The 23,209-nt window shown below is 41.4% G+C and overlaps 3 non-coding genes and 1 pseudogene across 3 annotated transcripts; 1 reads left to right on the forward strand and 3 right to left on the reverse strand.

Annotated features, from left to right (window-relative positions):
- Positions 1-3,922: 3,922 nt before the first annotated feature.
- LOC140274181 (U5 spliceosomal RNA) lies at positions 3,923-4,036 on the forward strand. Its single transcript, XR_011908157.1, has one exon. It is a non-coding gene; the product is annotated as a U5 spliceosomal RNA (small nuclear RNA).
- Positions 4,037-7,278: 3,242 nt separating this feature from the next.
- LOC140274102 (U2 spliceosomal RNA) lies at positions 7,279-7,456 on the reverse strand (annotated as a pseudogene).
- Positions 7,457-7,764: 308 nt separating this feature from the next.
- On the reverse strand, positions 7,765-7,878 carry LOC140274128 (U5 spliceosomal RNA). The gene has a single exon (XR_011908109.1). It is a non-coding gene; the product is annotated as a U5 spliceosomal RNA (small nuclear RNA).
- Positions 7,879-16,438: 8,560 nt separating this feature from the next.
- On the reverse strand, positions 16,439-16,552 carry LOC140274182 (U5 spliceosomal RNA). Its single transcript, XR_011908158.1, has one exon. It is a non-coding gene; the product is annotated as a U5 spliceosomal RNA (small nuclear RNA).
- Positions 16,553-23,209: the final 6,657 nt, after the last annotated feature.

Here is a 23,209-nt window from a genome sequence, read left to right on the forward strand (position 1 = left end):
TATTCGAACCTTTTCTTAACTGCTTTTTACAAACTTTGGTTGGACGTTCACACCTTCTTGTAGCCGAACACATGCACTCCTGCTTTTGATGATGTATGGTTGGGCATTCGCACCTTTTTTTTACCCATTTTTCAGGTATTATGGGTGGACATTCACACCTTCTTGCAGCTGAACACCTCCTCTCCCACTTATGATCATGTGTGGTTTGATTTTCGAAAATTTTCTTTCATGTTTTCTAGCAATTATTGATGGACATTTAGACATTCTTGCAGCTGAACACCACCTCTCCCGATTTTGATGATGTATGGACCGGCATTTTTACCTTTTCTAACACATTTTTCAGCAATTATGGTTGGAGATTCACACCTACTCACAGCCGAACAACTCCGCTACCGCATTTGATGGTGTATAGTCGGGCATTCTCACCCTTTCTCATAAGCTTTTTGCAAATTATGATCTGACATTCACACCTACTTCCAGTCGAACAGCTCTGCTCCCGCTTTTGATTATGTTTGGTTAGATATTCGAACCTTTTCTTAACTGCTTTTTACAAACTTTGGTCGGACGTTCACAATATCTTGCAGCCGAACACCTCCGCTTCCGCTTTTGATGGTGTATATTCGGGCATACGAACCTTTTCTTACCCGCTTTTTACCAACTATGGTCGGACTTTCACACCTTCTCTTAGCTGAACAACTCCGCTCCCTCTTTTGATTGTGTACAGTCGGGTAATTTAACCTTTTCTTACCCGCTTTTTACCATCTATGGTCGGACATTCACACCGTCTTACAGCGGAACACCTCCGCTCCCTCTTTTGATGATGTATGGTTAGGCATTCGCACCTTTTCTTACCCATTTTTCAGTAATTATGGGTAGACATTCACACCTTCTTGCAGCTGAACACCTCCTCTCCCGCTTATGATCATGTGCAGTTTGATATTCGAAAATTTTCTTTCATGTTTTCTAGCAATTATTGATGGACATTCAGACCGTCTTGCAGCTGAACACCTCCGCTCCCACTTTTGATGGTGTATAGTCGGGCTTTCGAGCCTTTTCTTCCCCGGTTTTTACAAATTATGGTTGGACATTCAGACCTTCTTGCAGCCGAAAACCTCCACTCCCTCTTTTGATCATACATTGTCGGGCATTCGCACCTTTTCTTACCCGCTTTTTACAAACCATGGTCGGACTTTCACACCTTTTAGTAGCCGAACAACTCCGCTCCCGCTATTGATTGTGTACAGTCGGGTATTTTAACCTTTTCTTACCCGCTTTTTACCAACTATGGTTGGACATTCACACCTTCTTACAGCAGAACACCTCCGCTCCCTGTTTTGATTATGTATGGTTTGACATTCGCACCTTCTCTCACCCGCCTTTTACTATGGTCGGCCATTCACAGCTTCCTCTCCACCATACTTGTATGGTGGGATATTCACACCCACTTGCATCCGAAGACCTCCGCCCCCACTTTTGTTGATATTTAGTCGGTCATTCGCACCTTACCCGCTTTTGGCAAACTATGGCCTTCTTGCAGCCAAACACCTCTGATCTCGCTTTTGATGATGTAAGGTTGGGCATTCATACCTTGCTTCACCTGCTTTTCACCAAATATAGTCGGACATTCACACCTTCTTGCAGCCGAACACTTCCGCTTTTATTGTTCTATGAGGCATTCACATATTTTTTTTCACCGTATTTTATAGATTATGGTTGGAAATTCTCACCCACTCTCATCCGAAGACCTCTCCTCCCGCTTTTGTTAATATATAGTCGGGCATTCGAACCTTTTCTTACCCGCTTTTTACAAATTATAGTCGAACATTCACACCTACTTGCAGCTGAATACTTCCGCTCCACCTTTTAGGTATGTATGGTTGGCATTTGCACCTCTTTTTATACTGATTGCTGAAGATTAAGTTGTTCTTTCTCAAACTACAAATTTTTTTTAATTGTTGAAACTTGATTTGAAGTGGATAAATAAGGAGGACAAACAGTTTTAAGTCAGGCTGATAGAAGGAATTAATTTTATAGCAAAATCTGTATTTCGTCATATGTCGAGAGATGCTTATTGCTGAAGAAGTTCTTTCTCATTCTACAAAGTACAACGTTGTTTATCGTTGAAACTTGATTAGACATGAATAAATATGAAGGACAAAGCAGTCTTAACTTGGTTAGAGTTAATGAATTCTTTTTATAGGAGAATCCGAATTCGTGCATAACTCGTAAAATAGAGCTTATTTTCGGATTCCTGAAGAATGAGTCTGGTTCTTTCTCATAATACAAAGTTTGTTGTTTATTGTTGAAACTTCATCAGAAGTGAGGAAATAAATGAATGCCTATCAACAAATGTGGGATCTAAACTCTAGTGCTTCCTCTAAAATAATTTCCTTTCTCAATTTAGAAATGTGTGTGTGTAAGTCACAACACCCGTGACACCAAAACGGCTTTCTTTTCTCTACACTCTGCACTATGAGCACACACACCAAATCAGAAAGGCTTTTTTCTCTCTTTTCTACATTATGGACTGTGGGGACACAAAACCGCTCTCTCTCTTTTTTTTTTTTTTATCGTGTGCCAGGGCGTTGTCTCACGTATTAGATTATGCTTAAGATACGAATGGGTTTATCAGTCACATCAGAATCCATACATACTGATCCTCCCGTAATAAAATGGTCGGATCTTATCAAACACACTTTGTTTCTTGTGACAATCAAGTCAGCGAAACAGCGTATACACGTCAAGACACTGAATCAAGTTTGCCACAAGAACTCATAAGTTTGGCAGTATTGCTCTGCCGTCAGCAATCATACACCCATTTTATTTCCGTGAGACATGTGCAAACACCTGTTCATCTACTGTTCTATCACTATGAATTAGTGATCTATTATCAATAAGGATACTTCTACAACTACTATCAAAGTATGTCCGGACTTCTTATGTTGTCAGTTGCTATATATGAATAAGTGGGTAGCTACTGACAAGCATTAAGCATGTCACACAGCCCAAACATATAACATTTCAGGACACACCACACAGTTAACAACCACAGTGAAGTGTCAAAGCCCAAACATGTAACATTCAACAGGACACTTACACAACACATTCAAATCAAAACAGTCAGACAACATACAAGAACATATACCCCAGCCGGCATTGCTCCCTGCCTATTTTCTTACAGCACACTATGTGTGCGCACCACCTTTATTCACAAACTCTTCAACTTATACTCTTTTACCGAAGCTGCTACAGCTCGATTGGCCGAATACCCTTTGATCCTATTTCGGTGAATTTGACATCTGCCTTACATATAACAGATTAGCGGTTTAGCAGTTTTAATTTAGTTTGAGTGAAGGAATTCATTTCATAGCAAAATCCGAAATCGTGAAGAACTCATGAAAGTAAGCTTATTCTCGGATTCCTGAAACTTTAGATTTGCTCTTTCTTTTACTGCAAAGTACAACGTTGTTTTTTTTGTTTAAATCTTTCTAGACATGGTAAATATTAAGGACAAAGCAGTTTTCACATAGTTTGAGTGAAGGAATTCATTTTATAGATAAAATCCCAAGAGTCTGCTGAGAAAAGAGAGTGAATGCGAAGTAGACTTTAACACGGCTATGGGAGCGAGCCGAGTGTGGGCTAACCGGGAGAATTGCTTGAAAGAAACGCGACACCGAATGAGCGATCAGAACAAAGCCTCAATACGGGATTCTCGTGGTGTTTTTGTTGCTGCCTTGTCTTTTGCACAGAGTAAAAGACAAGGCAGCCATCGAATAGGGCCCGATTGTTCCTAGTTGGTCAGCCGAGGAGCAAGGGGGGGGGGGGGGGGGGGGGGCAAGCGTCTCAACCAAGCAAAGCTCACCATGGGGAAGGTGGCTATGCCAACTAGCCTGATGCCCTGCTCCCGCAGTGACAGATAATCGTACTCTGGTTTCTCTTCATAACGTACAAGTCTTTCGCCTTTTACTAAAGATTTCTGTGGAGAGCAGCACTAATGAGTTGTTTCTATTTTTGGCAGGCTTTACCTTTGCGGGTGAAGCCCTTTCTGTCTGTGCAAAAGAAATCTTCTTACTGTGCAGAGTGACTTCTCTGAGTAGAGTCGCCTTACTTGTTGCGACTGTGCCGATGTTCGAAGCAGGAGTGCAAAGTTGTTGCTTGAATGGTGCTTGCTGGAGCGTGCGGGAGTGCAAAGTTATACCATTTAAAAGGGCTGAAGAGTGCTCAGTGCAGCGGTTGGGCGACACTCTGGCCACCTTGAAAACAGGAGGTTACATCCACTACCAGGGGCAGCCCAAGTTCTGCCGCAAGTGTGGTGAGCATGGGCACCTGGTTGAGGCTTGTACCAAGGTGTTATGTGGGAAGAGCAGAGAAATTGGGCAAACTTTTGGAGAGTGTCCAAATGGCAGGAAATGTAATCTCTGTGGAGAATTAAATCACCTCTTCAGAGATTGCCCTAAATCTTTTGCCAACAAATTAAAGACGGTAAAGCCACAGTCAAGCCAACAAAGAGAAGGACCAAAGGTGGCAGTTGGTAAACAAAGTGAAGAGGTTGACCCAATAAATTCAAACTTCCCGCCAAAAGCTTGGATTGGAAGTGAGGAGCAAAAAGGGGAGGGGCCTGTAGAGGCCTCACCACTCAGTGTTGAAGTCTGTGAGAATTCACAGGCAGAGGGTGGAGCTACGCTAAATGAGGAGGAAGAGCAGACAGGTGAGTCTAGTGAAGACACTCACCTCCCCGAAGGTCAACAGCCGAAGAGGACGGCATCTGAGCCTCTGATTCCCCAGTGGTATCAGAGAAGAGGGGAAGGGTTAGGTCCCTTTCAGACAGTTCTTCAGAGGAAGAACCTAGAGTCTTCCCCTCCGACTCACCAAATGAGGTCTTTTTAACTTCAGCTCTGCAATCAACCCCCAGGGACTCAAAGTTAAATGCAACATTGCGTCAGAGGCCAACACCGAGAGTCCGAAAAGGAAATATAGATCACCCTACTCACTTTTCACCTAAAGAAATGAAGGAAGAGCTAGTTTCCCAAGAAATAACCTGTGTGTAATTTGTTTTGATAACTTAGAAAAACGAAAATGACATACCTACTTTCCTTTATGCTTTTAATGGTTCTCACCTTCTCAACACTAAATGTGAGAAGTGTGAAATCAAAGACAAGAGCCCAGAGTATTTTATCCTTCTTAGACTCCATAAAATCAGATGTGTTTTTAATACAAGAATGTGGACTACCTTTTTTAAAAAACCATAGACAATGGGAGGAAATGTGGCCCCATTTATCGATATGGAGTGGCTCAAATCAAAATAAAAATGATGGTGTGGCCATTCTAATAAAAAATCTGCATGTTCTGGTGAAAGGTAGCACAGTGGTGAGAGACGGACGGGCACTTTTAGCACACTTGAATTTTATGGGGCAAGACTTTAACCTCTTAAATATTTATGGTTTCAATGGAAAAAATGAAAGGTATGACCTTTTAGAAGATATACAGCTTTACATGCTAGGGCAAGTACCTTTAGTTGTAGGAGGGGATTTTAACTGTATCTTGAGCAGGAAAGATAGAAAAAGAGCAGGGGTAGATTTTAAAGTGGATAAGACTTCGATTTTACTTCAGGGCATATGCAGGGATTTTAAGCTTACTGACTGTTTTAAAACCATGCATCCCAGAGAGGAGGCCTTCACCTGGTTTAGTCATGATGGCACCAGAGCCTCTCGCATTGATTATTTCTTTACTAGAGATTGCCCACCCACTGATGTTAGATTAACCCCTGTTTTCTTTTCAGACCACCTTATGCTCTCCTGCACCCTTTCACCCCCTTCTGGTGTGACGGTAGGAAGTGGTCTGTGGAAACTCAACTGTTCCCTGTTGGAGGATGAAATCATAGTCAGTCAGTACAGGGAATGTTATAAAGAGTGGCAGACCCTTCAAGACCTCTACGAAACACATGCACAATGGTGGGAAATGGTGAAGGAAACGACCCAGACTTTTTTTAAACAGCAAGGTAAACGTAAAAAAAGGAAAGAGAATAGATGTATGATGGGACTACATAAACGCTTACAGCGCTACTTTAAACTAAATCAGTGTGGCATAGACTTTAAAGAAGAAATCAAAGATGTCAAAAAGGAAATGTCAGTTTTAGCAGAAATAAAGAGTAAAGGAATTTTTGTAAGAAGCAGGGAGCAGGAAATTGAGGAAGGTGAAAAAGAAAGAAAGTTATAAATAAAAAGGAGTGTATTCAAAATCTAAAAAGAGAAGATGGGTTTTTAACAAAATCCACACAAGAGATGATTGAAACTGTACATACCTTTTATAGTAACATGTACAAAGAGAAACCAGTGCACTTGGAAACATCGGCAGAAATCTTAAAATTCGTTGACAAAACCGTAAAAGAGAATGCACACTTGACACAGAATTTTACTGCTTTAGAGTTAAAAAAATGCCTAACAGGTTTTAAGAGAAGTCGAGCTCCGGGTTTAGACGGGCTTCCTGCAGAATTCTATCTGACCTATTGGGACCTTTTATCATCAGACATTTTAGATGTTTTTAAAGATTTTGAAAAACTCGACCGACTGCCTGACAGTTTTAGAGTGGGAATAGTGACTCTACTTTATAAAAAAAATGATAAGACTGACCTAAAGAATTGGAGGCCCATCACACTTTTAAACTTTGACTGTAAACATTTTAGCAAGGTTTTAGCGACACGGATGTCCTCTGTTTTAGAGGAGGTAATTCACCCAGACCAAGCTTGTGCCATCTCAGGGAGACAACTCACCGACAGCCTCGTACTGATTCGAGACATCATTGATTACGCTAGAGACAGAAACACCCGGCTTGTCATCTTAAATTTAGACTTTGAAAAAGCATTTGATCGGGTCTCGCATCAATATCTCTTTCAGGTGTTGCAGCCATCGAAAAGGGCCCGATTGTTCCTACTTGGTGAGCTTTGCTTGGTTGAGACGCTTGCCCCCCCCCCCTGCTCCTCGGCTGACCAAGTAGAAACAATCTATTCGATGGCTGCCTTGTCTTTTACTCTGTGCAAAAGACAAGGCAGCCACAAACACCACGGGAACACCGTATTGAGGCTTTGTTCTGACCACTCATTCGGTGTCGCGTTTCTTTCAAGCAATTCTCCCGGTTAGCCCGCACTCGGCTCGCTCCCAGAGCCGTGTTAAAGTCCACTTCGCATTCACTCTCTTTTCTCAGCAGATTAAAAGAAAGTTTCATCTTGGGCTCCCTGAAACTTCCATCCTGCACCGCTGTTTGCTTTTTCACAGGAGCAGAGGAGAGCGCACCGTTCCCAGCGGCACTGCAGGTCGAGGCTTGGAGTGAACGGAGCAAGCTTCTTTTTCAACTCCTATTCTTAAAAATCCATTTAATATGTTGTCCTCGTATAGAGGACATATTAAACTGATAAGAACAGATACTACACTTGATCTTAGCCAAAAGGCCGAGAAGCGATAACTGTCCACTGTTTCAGGTCCGAGGGCCCTTGCTGGCACAATGCGCACTTGTAGCAGTGTTCTTTTTATGGCCATAGGTGGCCAGAGTGTCACGTTGCACCTCCGCCCACCCGCTGCACTGAGCATTCTTCAGCCCTTTTAAATGGTATAACTTTGCACTCCCGCATGCTCCAGCAAGCACCATTCAAGCAACAACTTTGCACTCCAGCTTCGAACATCGGCACAGTCGCAACAAGTAAGGCGACTCTACTCAGAGAAGTCACTCTGCAAAGTAGCAAGATTTCTTTTGCACAGACAGAAAGGGCTTCACCCGCAAAGGTAAAGCCTGCCAATAATAGAAACAACTCATTAGTGCTGCTCTCCACGGAAGTCTTTAGTAAAAGGCGAAAGACTTGTATGTTATGAAGAGAAACCAGAGTACGATTATCCGTCACTGCGGGAGCAGGGCACCAGGCGTGGTGAGCTTTGCTTGGTTGAGACGCTTGCCCCCCCCCCCCCCCCCCCCCCCCCTGCTCCTCGGCTGACCAAGTAGGAACAATCGGGCCCTCTTCGATGGCTGCCTTGTCTTTTACTCTATGCAAAAGACAAGGCAGCAACAAAAACACCACGAGAATCCCGTATTGAGGCTTTGTTCTGACCGCTCATTCAGTGTCGCGTTTCTTTCAAGCAATTCTCCCGGTTAGCCCACACTCGGCTCGCTCCCATAGCCGTGTTAAAGTCTACTTCGCATTCACTCTCTTTTCTCTGCAGACTCTTGGGATTTTATCTATAAAATGAATTCCTTCACTCAAACTATGTTAAAACTGCTTTGTCGTTCATATTTACCATGTCTAGAAAGATTTAAACAAAAAAAACAACGTTGTACTTTGCAGTAAAAGAAAGAGCAAATCTAAAGTTTCAGGAATCCGAGAATAAGTTTACTTTCATGAGTTCTTCACGATTTCGGATTTTGCTATAAAATGAATTCCTTCACTCAAACTAAATTAAAACTGCTAAACCGCTAATCTGTTACATGTAAGGCAGATGTCAAATTCACCGAAATAGGATCTAAGGGTATTCGGCCAATCGAGCTGTAGCAGCTTCGGTAAAAGAGTATAAGTTGAAGACTTTGTGAATAAAGGTGTGCGCACACATAGTGAGCTGTAGGAAAATAGGCAGGGAGCAATGCCGGCTGGGGTATATGTTCTTGTATGTTGTCTGACTGTTTGATTTGAATGTGTTGTGTAAGTGTCCTGTTGAATGTTTGGGCTTTGACACTTCACTGTGGTTGTTAACTGTGTGGTGTGTCCTGAAATGTTATATGTTTGGGCTGTGTGACATGCTTAATGCTTGTCAGTAGCTACCCACTTATTCATATATAGCAACTGACAACATAAGAAGTCTGGACATACTTTGATAGTAGTTGTAGAAGTATCCTTATTGATAATAGATAAACTAATTCATAGTGATAGAACAGTAGATGAACAGGTGCCTGCACGTCTCACGAAAATAAAATGGGTGTATGATTGCTGACGGCAGAGCAATACTGCCAAACTTATGAGTGCTTGTGGCAAACTTGATTCAGTGTCTTGACGTGTATACGCTGTTTCGCTGACTTGATTGTCACAAGAAACAAAGTGTGTTTGATAAGATCCGACCATTTTATTACGGGAGGATCAGTATGTATGGATTCTGATGTGACTGATAAACCCATTCGTATCTTAAGCATAATCTAATACGTGAGACAACGCCCTGGCACACAATCAAATAAAAAAAGAGAGAGCGGTTTTGTGTCCCCACAGTCCATAATGTAGAAAAGAGAGAAAAAAGCCTTTCTGATTTGGTGTGTGTGCTCATAGTGCAGAGTGTAGAGAAAAGAGAGAAAAGAAAGCCGTTTTGGTGTCACGGGTGTTGTGACTTACACACACACATTTCTGAATTGAGAAAAGAAATTATTTTAGAGGAAGCAGTAGAGTTTAGATCCCACATTTGTTGATAGGCATTCATTTATTTCTTCACTTCTGATGAAGTTTCAACAATAAACAACAAACTTTGTATTATGAGAAAGAACCAGACTTATTCTTCAGGAATCCGAAAATAAGCACGAATTCGGATTCTCCTATAAAACGAATTAATTAACTCAAACCAAGTTAAGACTGCTTTGTCCTTCATATTTATTCATGTCTAATCAAGTTTCAACAATAAACAACTTTGTAGAATGAGAAAGAACTTCTTCAGCAATAAGCATCTCTCGACATATGACGAAATACAGATTTTGCTATAAAATTAATTTCTTCTATCAGCGTGACTTAAAACTGTTTGTCCTCCTTATTTATCCACTTCAAATCAAGTTTCAACAATTAAAAAAAAATTGTAGTTTGAGAAAGAACAACTTAATCTTCAGCAATCAGTATAAAAAGAGGGTAACAAAAGGTGCAAATGCCAACCATACATCACTAAAAGGTGGAGCGGAAGTATTCAGCGTCAAGTAGGTGTGAATGTTCGACCAAAATTTGTAAAAAGTGGGTAAGAAAAGGTTCGAATGCCCGACTAAATATTAACAAAAGCGGGAGGAGAGGTCTTCGGATGAGAGTGGGTGAGAATTTCCTACCATACAAGTATGGTGGAGAGGAAGCTGTGATTGGCCGACAATAGTAAAAAGCAGGTGAGAAAAGGTGCGAATGTCAAAACATACATGATCAAAACAGGGAGCGGAGGTGTTAGGCTGCAAGAAGGTGTGAATATCCACCCATAATTACTGAAAAATGGGTAAGAAAAGGTGCGAATGCCCAACCATACATCATCAAAAGCAGGAGTGGATGTGTTCGGCTACAAGAAGGTTTGAATGTCCGACCATAGTTTGTAAAAAGCGGGTAAGAACAGGTTTTTATGCCCGACTGTACACAATCAAAAGAGGGAGCGGAGTTGTTCAGCTACAAGAAGGTGTGAAAGTCCGACCATGGTTTGTAAAAAGCGGATAAGAACAGGTTCGTATGCCCGAATATACACCATCAAATGCGGGAGCGGAGGTGTTCGGCTGTGAGTAGGTGTGAATCTCCAACCATAATTGCTGAAAAATGTGTTAGAAAAGGTAAGAATGTCCAACCATAAATCATCAAAAGCAGGAGTGGAGTTGTTCAGCTACAAGAAGGTATGAAAGTCCAACCATGGTTTGTAAAAAGCGGGTAAGAGAAGGTTCGAATACCCGAATATATACCATCAAAAGCGGAAGCGGAGGTGTTCGGCTGCAAGAAGGTGTGAACGTCCGACCAAAGTTTGTAAAAAGCAGTTAAGAAAAGGTTTGAATATCCAACCGAACATAATCAAAAGCGGGAGCAGAGCTGTTCGACTGCAAGTAGGTGTGAATGTCAGATCATAATTGCTGAAAAATGTGATAGAAAAGACTAGAATGCCGGACAATACATCATCAAAAGCGGGAGAGGTGGTTTTTCGGCTGCAAGTAGGTGTGAATGTCCAGCCATAATCACTCACAAACGGGGGAAGAAAAGGTAGTATTTCCAGACCACAAATGAACAAAACAGGGAATGGAGGTGGTTCAGCTGCAAGGTGTGAATGTCTGACTAAAGTTTGTAAAAACCGTGTAAGACAAGGGGCGAATGCCCGACAATGTATGATCAAAAGAGGGAGCGGAAGTTTTCGGCTGCAAGGTCTGAATGTCCAACCACAATTTGTAAAAATCGGGGAAGAAAAGGCTCGAAAGCCCGACTATACACCATCAAAAGCGGGAGCAGAGGTGTTCAGGTGCAAGAAGGTCTGAATATCCGACCAAAAATTAATGAAAAATGGGTAAGAAAAGGTGCAAATGCCAAATAATACATCATCAAAAGCAGGAGCGGATGTGTTCGGCTACAAGAAGGTTTGAATGTCCAACCATAGTAAGTAATAGGCGGGTAAGAAAAGGCTCGAATGCCCGACTATATACCATCAAAAGCGGAAGCGGGGGTGTTCGGCTGCAAGACGGTGTGAACGTCCGACCAAAGTTTGTAAAAAGCAGTTAAGAAAATGTTCGAATATCCAACCAAACATAATCAAAAGCGGGAGCAGAGCTGTTCGACTGCAAGTAGGTGTGAATATCAGATCATAATTTGCAAAAAGCTGTTGAGAAAGAGTGAGAATGCCCGACTATACACTATCAAATGTGGGAGCGGAGTTGTTCGGCTGTGAGTAGGTGTGATTCTACAACCATAATTGCTGAAAAATTTGTTAGAAAAGGTAAGAATGCCGGACCATATATCACCAAAAGCGGGAGAGGTTGTGTTCGGCTGCAAGTAGGTGTGAATGTCCAGCCATAATTACTCACAAACGGGTAAGAAAAGGTACTATTGCCAACCATATATGATCAAAACAGGGAGCGGAGGTGGTTCAGCTACAAGAAGGTTTGAATGTCCGACTAAAGTTTGTAAAAAGCGGGTAAGACAAGGTGTGAATTCCCGACAATGTATGATCAAAAGAGGAGTGGAGGTTTTCGGCTGCAAGAAGGTCTGAATGTCCACCCATAATTACTGAAAAATGGGTAAGAAAAGGTGCGAAAGCCCAACCGCACATGATCATAAGTGGATGAGAAGGTGTTCGACTGCAAGTAGGTGTGAATGTAAGATCATAATTTGTAAAAAGCGGGTAAGAAAAGGTGCAAATGCCCAACCATAAATTATCAAAAGCGGCAGCAGAGTTTCGACTGGTATTTATCAATGTCTAGATAGATTTCAACAAAAAACAACGTTGTACTTTGCAGTAAAAGAAAGTGCAAATCAAAAGTTTTAGGAATCCGAGAATAAGCTTATTTTCATGAGTTCTGCACGATTTCGGATTTTATGTATAAAATGAATTCCTTCACGCAAACTAAGTTAACACTGCTTTGTCCTTCATATGTACCCATTTCTACATATATTTCAAGCATAAACTTCCTCATACTACCCTGAATGAGAAAGAGCCACACTTGTGATTAAGCCATACGCCCCTTTTGAGGAGTTCTGCATGGTTTGGGATTTTATCTATAAAATTAATTCCTTCACTCAAACTATGTTAAAACGGCTTTTACCTTCATATTTATCAATGTCTCGATAGATTTAAACAAAAAAACAACGTTGTACTTTGCAATAAAAGAAAGAGCAAATCAAAAGTTTTAGGAATCCGAGAATAAGCTTATTTTCATGAGTTCTGCACGATTTCGGATTTTATGTATAAAATGAATTCATTCACTCAAACCAAGTTAAAACTGCTTTTTCCTTCATATTTATCAATGTCTAGTTCGACTTCAACAAAGAACAACATTGTATTTTGCAGTAGAAGAAAGAGCAAAACTGAAGGATCAGGAATCCGAGAATAAGCTTCTTTTCATACGTTGTGCATGATTTGGGATTTTATGTATAAAATGAATTCCTTCACTCAAACTAAGTTAACACTGCTTTGTCCTTCATATGTACCCATTTCTACATATATTTCAAGCATAAACTTCCTCATACTACCCTGAATGAGAAAGAGCCACACTTGTGATTAAGCCATACGCCCCTTTTGAGGAGTTCTGCATGATTTGGGATTTTATCTATAAAATCAATTCCTTCACTCAAACTATGTTAAAACGGCTTTTACCTTCATATTTATCAATGTCTCGATAGATTTAAACAAAAAAACAACGTTGTACTTTGCAGTAAAAGAAAGAGCCAATCAAAAGTTTTAGGAATCCGAGAATAAGCTTATTTTCATGAGTTCTGCACGATTTCGGATTTTATGTATAAAATGAATTCATTCACTCAAACCAAGTTAAAACTGCTTTTTCATTCATATTTATCAATGTCTAGATCGACTTCAACAAAGAACAACATTGTATTTTGCAGTAGAAGAAAGAGCAAAACTGAAGGATCAGGAATCCGAGAATAAGCTTATTTTCTTATGGGCAAGTGGGAACTGCTTTGTCCTTCGTATTTATCAATGTGTAGATGGATTTGAACTTCTTCTGTGAAGAGTGAAGTAATGCATTTTATAAGCAAAATCCCAAATCATGCAAAACTCACGAAAAGCTTTTTCTCGCTTTTCACTGCTTTTTACAAACTTTGGTCGGACGTTCACACCTTCTTGCATCCGAACACCTCCGCTTCCGCTTTTGATGATGTATATTCGGGCATTCGAACCTTTTATTACCCGCTTTTTACAAACCATTGTTGGACTTTCACACCTTCTTGCAGCCGAACACCACCTCTCCCGCTTTTGATGATGTATGGTCCAGTATTCTTACCTTTTCTAACACATTTTTCAGCAATTATGGTCGGACATTCACACCTACTCACAGCTGGACACCTCCGCTCCCGCTTTTGATCATACAATGTCGGGACATCGCTCCTTGTCTTACCAGCTTTTTACAAACTTTAGTCGAACATTCACACCTTCTTGCAGCTGAACACCTCCGCTCCCGCTTTTGATGATGTATAGTCGGGCTTTCGAGCCTTTTCTTACCCGGTTTTTACAAATTATGGTTGGACATTCAGACCTTGCAGCCGAACACCTCCGCTCTCTCTTTTGATCATACATTGTCGGGCATTCGCACCTTGTCTTACCCGCTTTTTACAAACTATAGTCAGACATTCACACCTTGCAGCTGAACCTCCGCTCCCTGTTTTGATCATGTATGGTCTGGCAATACTACCTTTTCTTCCCCCGTTTGTGAGTAATTATGGCTGGACATTCACACCTACTTGCAGTCGAACAGCTCTGCTCCCGCTTTTGATTATGTTTGGGTAGATATTCGAACCTTTTCTTAACTGCTTTTTACAAACCATGGTCGTACTTTCACACCTTCTTGTAGCCGAACAACTCCGCTCCCGCTATTGATTTTGTACAGTCGGGTATTTTAACCTTTTCTTACCCGCTTTTTACCAACTATGGTCGGACATTCACACCGTCTCACAGCGGAACACCTCCGCTCCCGCTTTTTATGGTGTATAGTCGGGCATTTGAACCTTTTCTTACCCGCTATTTACAAACTATGGTAGGACATTCAAACTTTCGTGTATCCGAAAACCTCCGCTCTCTCTTTTGATCATACATTGTCGGACATTCGCACCTTTTCTTACCGGCTTTTTACAAACCATGGTCGGACTGTCACACCTTCTTGTAGCCGAACACATCCGCTCCCGCTATTGATTGTGTACAGTCGGGTATATTAACCTTTTCTTACCCGCATTTTACCAAGTATGGTTGGACATTCACACCTTCGTACAGCGGAACACCTCCGCTCCCTCTTTTGATGGTGTATGTTCGGGCATTCAAACCTTTTCTTACCCGCTTTTTCCAAACTATGGTCGGCTATTCACAGCTTCCTCTCCACCCACCATACTTGTATGGTGGGATATTCACACCCACTTGCATCCGAAGACCTCCGCCCCAAATTTTGTTGATATTTAGTCGGACATTCGCACCTTACCCGCTTTTGGCAAACTATGGCCTTCTTGCAGCCAAACAACTCTGATCTTGCTTTTGATGATGTAAGGTTGGGCATTCAGACCTTGCTTCACCTGCTTTTCACCAAATATAGTCGGACATTCACACCTTCTTGCAGCCGAACACTTCCGCTTTTAGTGTTCTATGAGGCATTCACATATTTTTTTTCACCGTATTTTATAGATTATGGTTGGAAATTCTCACCCACTCTCATCCGAAGACCTCTCCTCCCGCTTTTGTTAATATATAGTCGGGCATTCGAACCTTTTCTTACCCGCTTTTTACAAATTATAGTCGAACATTCACACCTACTTGCAGCTGAATACTTCCGCTCCACCTTGTAGGTATGTATGGTTGGCATTTGCACCTCTTTTTATACTGATTGCTGAAGATTAAGTTGTACTTTCTCAAACTACAACTTTTTTTTATTTGTTGAAACTTGATTTGAAGTGGATAAATAAGGAGGACAAACAGTTTTAAGTCAGGCTGATAGAAGGAATTAATTTTATAGCAAAATCTGTACTTCGTCATATGTCGAGAGATGCTTATTGCTGAAGAAGTTCTTTCTCATTCTACAAAGTACAACGTTGTTTATCGTTGAAACTTGATTAGACATGAATAAATATGAAGGACAAAGCAGTCTTAACTTGGTTTGAGTTAATGAATTCGTTTTATAGGAGAATCCGAATTCGTGCATAACTCATAAAATAGAGCTTATTGTCGGATTCCTGAAGAATGATTCTGGTTCTTTCTAATAATACAAAGTTTGTTGTTTATTGTTGAAACTTCATCAGAAGTGAAGAAATAAATGAATGCCTATCAACAAATTGACCTTCTGTTGACCTTCGGGGAGGTGAGTATCTTCACTAGACTCACCTGTCTGCTCTTCCTCCTCATTTAGCGTAGCTCCACCCTCTGCCTGTGAATTCTCACAGACTTCAACACTGAGTGGTGAGGCCTCTACAGGCCCCTCCCCTTTTTGCTCCTCAATTCCAATCCAAGCTTTTGGCGGGAAGTTTGAATTTATTGGGTCAACCTCTTCACTTTGTTCACCAACTGCCACCTTTGGTCCTTCTCTTTGTTGGCTTGACTGTGGCTTTACCGTCTTTAATTTGTTGGCAAAAGATTTAGGGCAATCTCTGAAGAGGTGATTTAATTCTCCACAGAGATTACATTTCCTGCCATTTGGACACTCTCCAAAAGTTTGCCCAATTTCTCTGCTCTTCCCACATAACACCTTGGTACAAGCCTCAACCAGGTGCCCATGCTCACCACACTTGCGGCAGAACTTGGGCTGCCCCTGGTAGTGGATGTAACCTCGGTTTTCAAGGTGGCCAGAGTGTCGCCCACCCGCTGCACTGAGCACTCTTCAGCCCTTTTAAATGGTATAACTTTGCACTCCTGCACGCTCCAGCAAGCACCATTCAAGCAACAACTTTGCACTCCAGCTTCGAACATCGGCACAGTCGCAACAAGTAAGGCGACTCTACTCAGAGAAGTCACTCTGCACAGTAACAAGATTTCTTTTGCACAGACAGAAAGGGCTTCACCCGCAAAGGTAAAGCCTGCCAAAAATAGAAACAACTCATTAGTGCTGCTCTCCACAGAAATCTTTAGTAAAAGGCGAAAGACTTGTACGTTATGAAGAGAAACCAGAGTACGATTATCCGTCACTGCGGGAGCAGGGCATCAGGCTTGTTGGCATAGCCACCTTCCCCATGGTGAGCTTTGCTTGGTTGAGACGCTTGCTCCCCCCCCCCCTTGCTCCTCGGCTGACCAAGTAGGAACAATCGGGCCCTATTCGATGGCTGCCTTGTCTTTTACTCTGTGCAAAAGACATGGCAGCAACAAAAACACCACGAGAATCCCGTATTGAGGCTTTGTTCTGACCGCTCATTCGGGGTCGCGTTTCTTTCAAGCAATTCTCCTGGTTAGCCCACACTCGGCTCGCTCCCATAGCCGTGTTAAAGTCTACTTCGCATTTATAAAATGAATTCCTTCACTCAAACTAAATTAAAACTGCTAAACCGCTAATCTGTTATATGTAAGGCAGATGTCAAATTCACCGAAATAGGATCAAAGGGTATTCGGCCAATCGAGCTGTAGCAGCTTCGGTAAAAGAGTATAAGTTGAAGAGTTTGTGAATAAAGGTGTGCGCACACATAGTGTGCTGTACGAAAATAGGCAGGGAGCAATGCCGGCTGGGGTATATGTTCTTGTATGTTGTCTGACTGTTTGATTTGAATGTGTTGTGTAAGTGTCCTGTTGAATGTTACATGTTTGGGCTTTGACACGCTTCACTGTGGTTGTTAACTGTGTGGTGTGTCCTGAAATGTTATATGTTTGGGCTGTGTGACATGCTTAATGCTTGTCAGTAGCTACCCACTTATTCATATACTATCAAAGTATGTCCGGACTTCTTATGTTGTCAGTTCCCATCAAAAGCGGAAGCGGAGCTCTTCGGATGCAAGTGGGTGTGAATATCCCACCATACAAGTATGGTGGAGAGGAAGCTGTGAATGGCCGACCATAGTAAAAGGCGGGTGAGAGAAGGTGCGAATGTCAAACCATACATAATCAAAACAGGGAGCGGAGGTGTTCTGCTGTAAGAAGGTGTGAATGTCCAACCATAGTTGGTAAAAAGCGGGTAAGAAAAGGTTAAAATACCCGACTGTACACAATCAATAGCGGGAGCGGAGTTGTTCGGCTACTAAAAGGTGTGAAAGTCCGACCATGGTTTGTAAAAAGCGGGTAAGAAAAGGTGCGAATGCCCGACAATGTATGATCAAAAGAGGGAGTGGAGGTTTTCGGCTGCAAGAAGGTCTGAATGTCCAACCATAATTTGTAAAAACCGGGGAAGAAAAGGCTCGAAAGCCCGACTATACACCATCAAAAGTGGGAGCGGAGGTGTTCAGCTGCAAGACGGTCTGAATGTCCATCAATAATTGCTAGAAAACATGAAAGAAAATTTTCGAATATCAAACTGCACATGATCATAAGCGGGAGAGGAGGTGTTCAGCTGCAAGAAGGTGTGAATGTCTACCCATAATTACTGAAAAATGGGTAAGAAAAGGTGCGAATGCCTAACCATACATCATCAAAAGAGGGAGCGGAGGTGTTCCGCTGTAAGACGGTGTGAATGTCCGACCATAGATGGTAAAAAGCGGGTAAGAAAAGGTTAAATTACCCGACTGTACACAATCAAAAGAGGGAGCGGAGTTGTTCAGCTAAGAGGTGTGAAAGTCCGACCTTGGTTTGTAAAAAGCGGGTAAGAAAAGGTTCGTATGCCCGAATATACACCATCAAAAGCGGAAGCGGAGGTGTTCGGCTGCAAGATATTGTGAACGTCCGACCAAAGTTTGTAAAAAGCAGTTAAGAAAAGGTTCGAATATCTAACCAAACATAATCAAAAGCGGGAGCAGAGCTGTTCGACTGGAAGTAGGTGTGAATGTCAGATCATAATTTGCAAAAAGCTGATGAGAAAGGGTGAGAATGCCCGACTATACATCATCAAATGCGGGAGCGGAGTTGTTCGGCTGTGAGTAGGTGTGAATCTCCGACCATAATTGCTGAAAAATGTGTTAGAATAGGTAAAAATGCCGGTCCATACATCATCAAAAGCGAGAGAGGTTGTGTTCGGCTGCAAGTAGGTGTGAATGTCCAGCCATAATTACTCACAAACGGGTAAGAAAAGGTAGTATTGCCAGACCATATATGATCAAAACAGGGAGCGGTGTTGGTTCAGCTGCAAGAAGGTTTGAATGTCCGACTAAAGTTCAAATATATTAAAGAAAGCGGGAGGAGAGGTCTTCGGATGAGAGTGGTTGAAAATTTCCAACCATAATGTATAAAATGCGGTGAAAAAAAGGTGTGATAGAACACTAAAAGGTGGAGCGGAAGTGTTCGGCTGCAAGAAGGTGTGAATATCCGACTATATTTGGTGAAAAGCAGGTGAAGCAAGGTCTGAATGCCCAACCTTACATCATCAAAAGCGAGATCAGAGGTGTTTGGCTGCAAGAAGGCCATAGTTTGCCAAAAGCGGGTAAGGTGCGAATGTCCGACTAAATATCAACAACATTTGGGGCAGAGGTCTTCGGATGCAAGTGGGTGTGAATATCCAACCATACAAGTATGGTGGAGAGGAAGCTGTGAATAGCCGACCATAGTTTGGAAAAAGCGGGTAAGAAAAGGTTCGAATACCCGAACATACACCATCAAAAGAGGGAGCGGAGGTGTTCCGCTGTACGAAGGTGTGAATGTCCGACCATAGTTGGTAAAAAGCGGGTAAGAAAAGGTTAAAATACCCGACTGTACACAATCAATAGCGGGAGCGGAGTTGTTCGGCTACTAAAAGGTGTGAAAGTCCGACCCTGGTTTGTAAAAAGCGGGTAAGAAAAGGTTCGAATGCCCGAACATACACCAACAAAAGAGGGAGCGGAGGTGTTCGGCTGCAAGAAGGTGTGAACGTCCGACCAAAGTTTGTAAAAAAGCAGTTAAGAAAAGGTTCGAATATCTAGCCAAACATAATCAAAAGCGGGAGAAGAGCTGTTCGACTGCAAGTAGATGTGAATGTCAGAGAATAATTTGCAAAAAGCTGATGAGAAAGGGTGAGAAATCCCGACTATACACCATCAAATGCGGTAGCGGAGTTGTTCGGCTGTGAGTAGGTGTGATTCTCCAACCATAATTGCTGAAAAATGTGTTAGAAAAGGTAAGAATGCCGGTCCATACATCATCAAAAGCGGGAGAGGTGGTGTTCGGCTGCAAGTAGGTGTGAATGTCCATTAATAATTGCTTTAAAACATGAAAGAAAATTTTCGAATATCAAACCTTACATGATCATTAGCGGGAGAGGAGGTGTTCAGCTGCAAGAAGATGTGAATATCCACCCATAATTACTGAAAAATGGGTAGGAAAAGATGCGAATGTCCAACCATAAATCATCAAAAGCAGGAGTGGAGTTGTTCAGCTACAAGAAGGTATGAAAGTCCAACCATGGTTTGTAAACAGCGGGTAAGAGAAGGTTCGAATACCCGAATATATACCATCAAAAGCGGAAGTGGGGGTGTTCGGCTGCAAGAAGGTGTGAACGTCCGACCAAAGTTTGTAAAAAGCAGTTAAGAAAAGGTTTGAATATCCAACCGAAGATAATCAAAAGCGGGAGCAGAGCTGTTTGACTGCAAGTAGGTGTGAATGTCAGATCATAATTGCTGAAAAATGTGATAGAAAAGACTAGAATGCCGGACAATACATCATCAAAAGAGGTGGTTTTTCGGCTGCAAGTAGGTGTGAATGTCCAGCCATAATTACTCACAAACGGGGGAAGAAAAGGTAGTATTTCCAGACCACACATGATCAAAACAGGGAATGGAGGTGGTTCAGCTGCAAGGTGTGAATGTCTGACTAAAGTTTGTAAAAACCGTGTAAGACAAGGGGCGAATGCCCGACAATGTATGATCAAAAGAGGGAGCGGAGGTTTTCGGCTGCAAGGTCTGAATGTCCAACCATAATTTGTAAAAATCGGGGAAGAAAAGGCTCGAAAGCCCGACTATACACCATCAAAAGCGGGAGCAGAGGTGTTCAGGTGCAAGCAGGTCTGAATGTCCGACCAATAATTACTGAAAAATGGGTAAGAAAAGGTGAGAATGCCAAATCATACATCATCAAAAGCAGGAGCGGATGTGTTCGGCTACAAGAAGGTTTGAATGTCCAACCATAGTAAGTAATAGGTGGGTAAGAAAAGGCTCGAATGCCCGACTATACACCATCAAAAGCGGAAGCGGAGGTGTTCGGCTACAAGATATTGTGAACGTCCGACCAAAGTTTGTAAAAAGCAGTTAAGAAAAGGTTCGAATATCTAATTAAACATAATCAAAAGCGGGAGCAGAGCTGTTCGACTGCAAGTAGGTGTGATTATCAGATCATAATTTGCAAAAAGCTGATGAGAAAGGGTGAGAATGCCCGACTATACACTATCAAATGTGGGAGAGGTTGTGATCGGCTGCAAGAAGGTGTGAATGTCCAGCCATAATTACTCACAAACGGGTAAGAAAAGGTACTATTGCCAGACCATATATGATCAAAACAGGGAGCGGAGGTGGTTCAGCTGCAAGAAGGTTTGAATGTCCGACTAAAGTTTGTAAAAAGCGGGTAAGACAAGGTGTGAATGCCCGACAATGTATGATCAAAAGAGGAGCGGAGGTTTTCGGCTGCAAGAAGGTCTGAATGTCCACCCATAATTACTTTTATACATTTTATGTATAAAATGAATTCATTCACTCAAACCAAGTTAAAACTGCTTTTTCCTTCATATTTATCAATGTCTAGATCGACTTCAACAAAGAACAACATTGTATTTTGCAGTAGAAGAAAGAGCAAAACTGAAGGATCAGGAATCCGAGAATAAGCTTCTTTTCATACGCTCTGCATGATTTGGGATTTTATGTATAAAATGAATTCCTTCACTCAAACTAAGTTAACACTGCTTTGTATTTCATATGTACCCATTTCTACATATATTTCAAGCATAAACTTCCTCATACTACCCTGAATGAGAAAGAACCACACTTGTGATTAAGCCATACGCCCCTTTTGAGGAGTTCTGCATGATTTGGGATTTTATCTATAAAATCAATTCCTTCACTCAAACTATGTTAAAACGGCTTTTACCTTCATATTTATCAATGTCTCGATAGATTTAAACAAAAAAACAACGTTGTACTTTGCAGTAAAAGAAAGAGCCAATCAAAAGTTTTAGGAATCCGAGAATAAGCTTATTTTCATGAGTTCTGCACGATTTCGGATTTTATGTATAAAATGAATTCATTCACTCAAACCAAGTTAAAACTGCTTTTTCCTTCATATTTATCAATGTCTAGATCGACTTCAACAAAGAACAACATTGTATTTTGCAGTAGAAGAAAGAGCAAAACTGAACGATCAGGAATCCGAGAATAAGCTTCTTTTCATACGCTCTGCATGATTTGGGATTTTATGTATAAAAGGAATTCCTTCACTCAAACTAAGTTAACACTGCTTTGTATTTCATATGTACCCATTTCTACATATATTTCAAGCATAAACTTCCTCATACTACCCTGAATGAGAAAGAACCACACTTGTGATTAAGCCATACGCCCCTTTTGAGGAGTTCTGCATGATTTGGGATTTTATCTATAAAATCAATTCCTTCACTCAAACTATGTTTAAAACGGCTTTTACCTTCATATTTATCAATGTCTCGATAGATTTAAACAAAAAAACAACGTTGTACTTTGCAGTAAAAGAAAGAGCCAATCAAAAGTTTTAGGAATCCGAGAATAAGCTTATTTTCATGAGTTCTGCACGATTTCGGATTTTATGTATAAAATGAATTCATTCACTCAAACCAAGTTAAAACTGCTTTTTCCTTCATGTTTATCAATGTCTAGATCGACTTCAACAAAGAACAACATTGTATTTTGCAGTAGAAGAAAGAGCAACACTGAAGGATCAGGAATCCGAGAATAAGCTTATTTTCTTATGGGCAAGTGGGAACTGCTTTGTCCTTCATATTTATCAATGTGTAGATGGATTTCAACTTCTTCTACTGCAAAGTCCAATGTTTTTCTTTGTTGAAGTCGATCTAGACATTGATGAATATGGAAGGACAAAGCAGTTTTAACTTGGTTTGAGCAAAGCAATTCATTTTATAGCAAAATCCGAAATCGTGCAGAACTCATGAAAGCAGGCTTATACTCGGATTCCTGAAACTTTAGATTTGCTCTTTCTTTTACTGCAAAGTACAACGTTGTTTTTTTGTTTAAATATTTCTAGACATGGTAAATATGAAGGACAAATCAGTTTTAACATAGTTTGAGTGAAGTAATGCATTTTATAAGCAAAATCCCAAATCATGCAGAACTCACGAAATGCTTTTTCTCGCTTTTCACTGCTTTTTACAAACTTTGGTCGGACGTTCACACCTTCTTGCATCCGAACACCTCCGCTTCCGCTTTTGATGATGTATATTCGGGCATTCGAACCTTTTTTTACCCGCTTTTTACAAACCATTGTCGGACTTTCACACCTTCTTGCAGCCGAACACCACCTCTCCCGCTTTTGATGATGTATGGTCCAGTATTCTTACCTTTTCTAACACATTTTTCAGCAATTATGGTCGGACATTCACACCTACTCACAGCTGGACACCTCCGCTCCCGCTTTTGATCATACAATGTCGGGACATCGATCCTTGTCTTACCAGCTTTTTACAAACTTTAGTCGAACATTCACACCTTCTTGCAGCTGAACACCTCCGCTCCCGCTTTTGATGATGT

Source organism: Leuresthes tenuis, unplaced genomic scaffold (genome assembly GCF_036924035.1).
Source record: "Leuresthes tenuis unplaced genomic scaffold, fLeuTen1.0.hap1 SCAF_17, whole genome shotgun sequence".
NCBI classification, from domain to species: domain Eukaryota; kingdom Metazoa; phylum Chordata; class Actinopteri; order Atheriniformes; family Atherinopsidae; genus Leuresthes; species Leuresthes tenuis.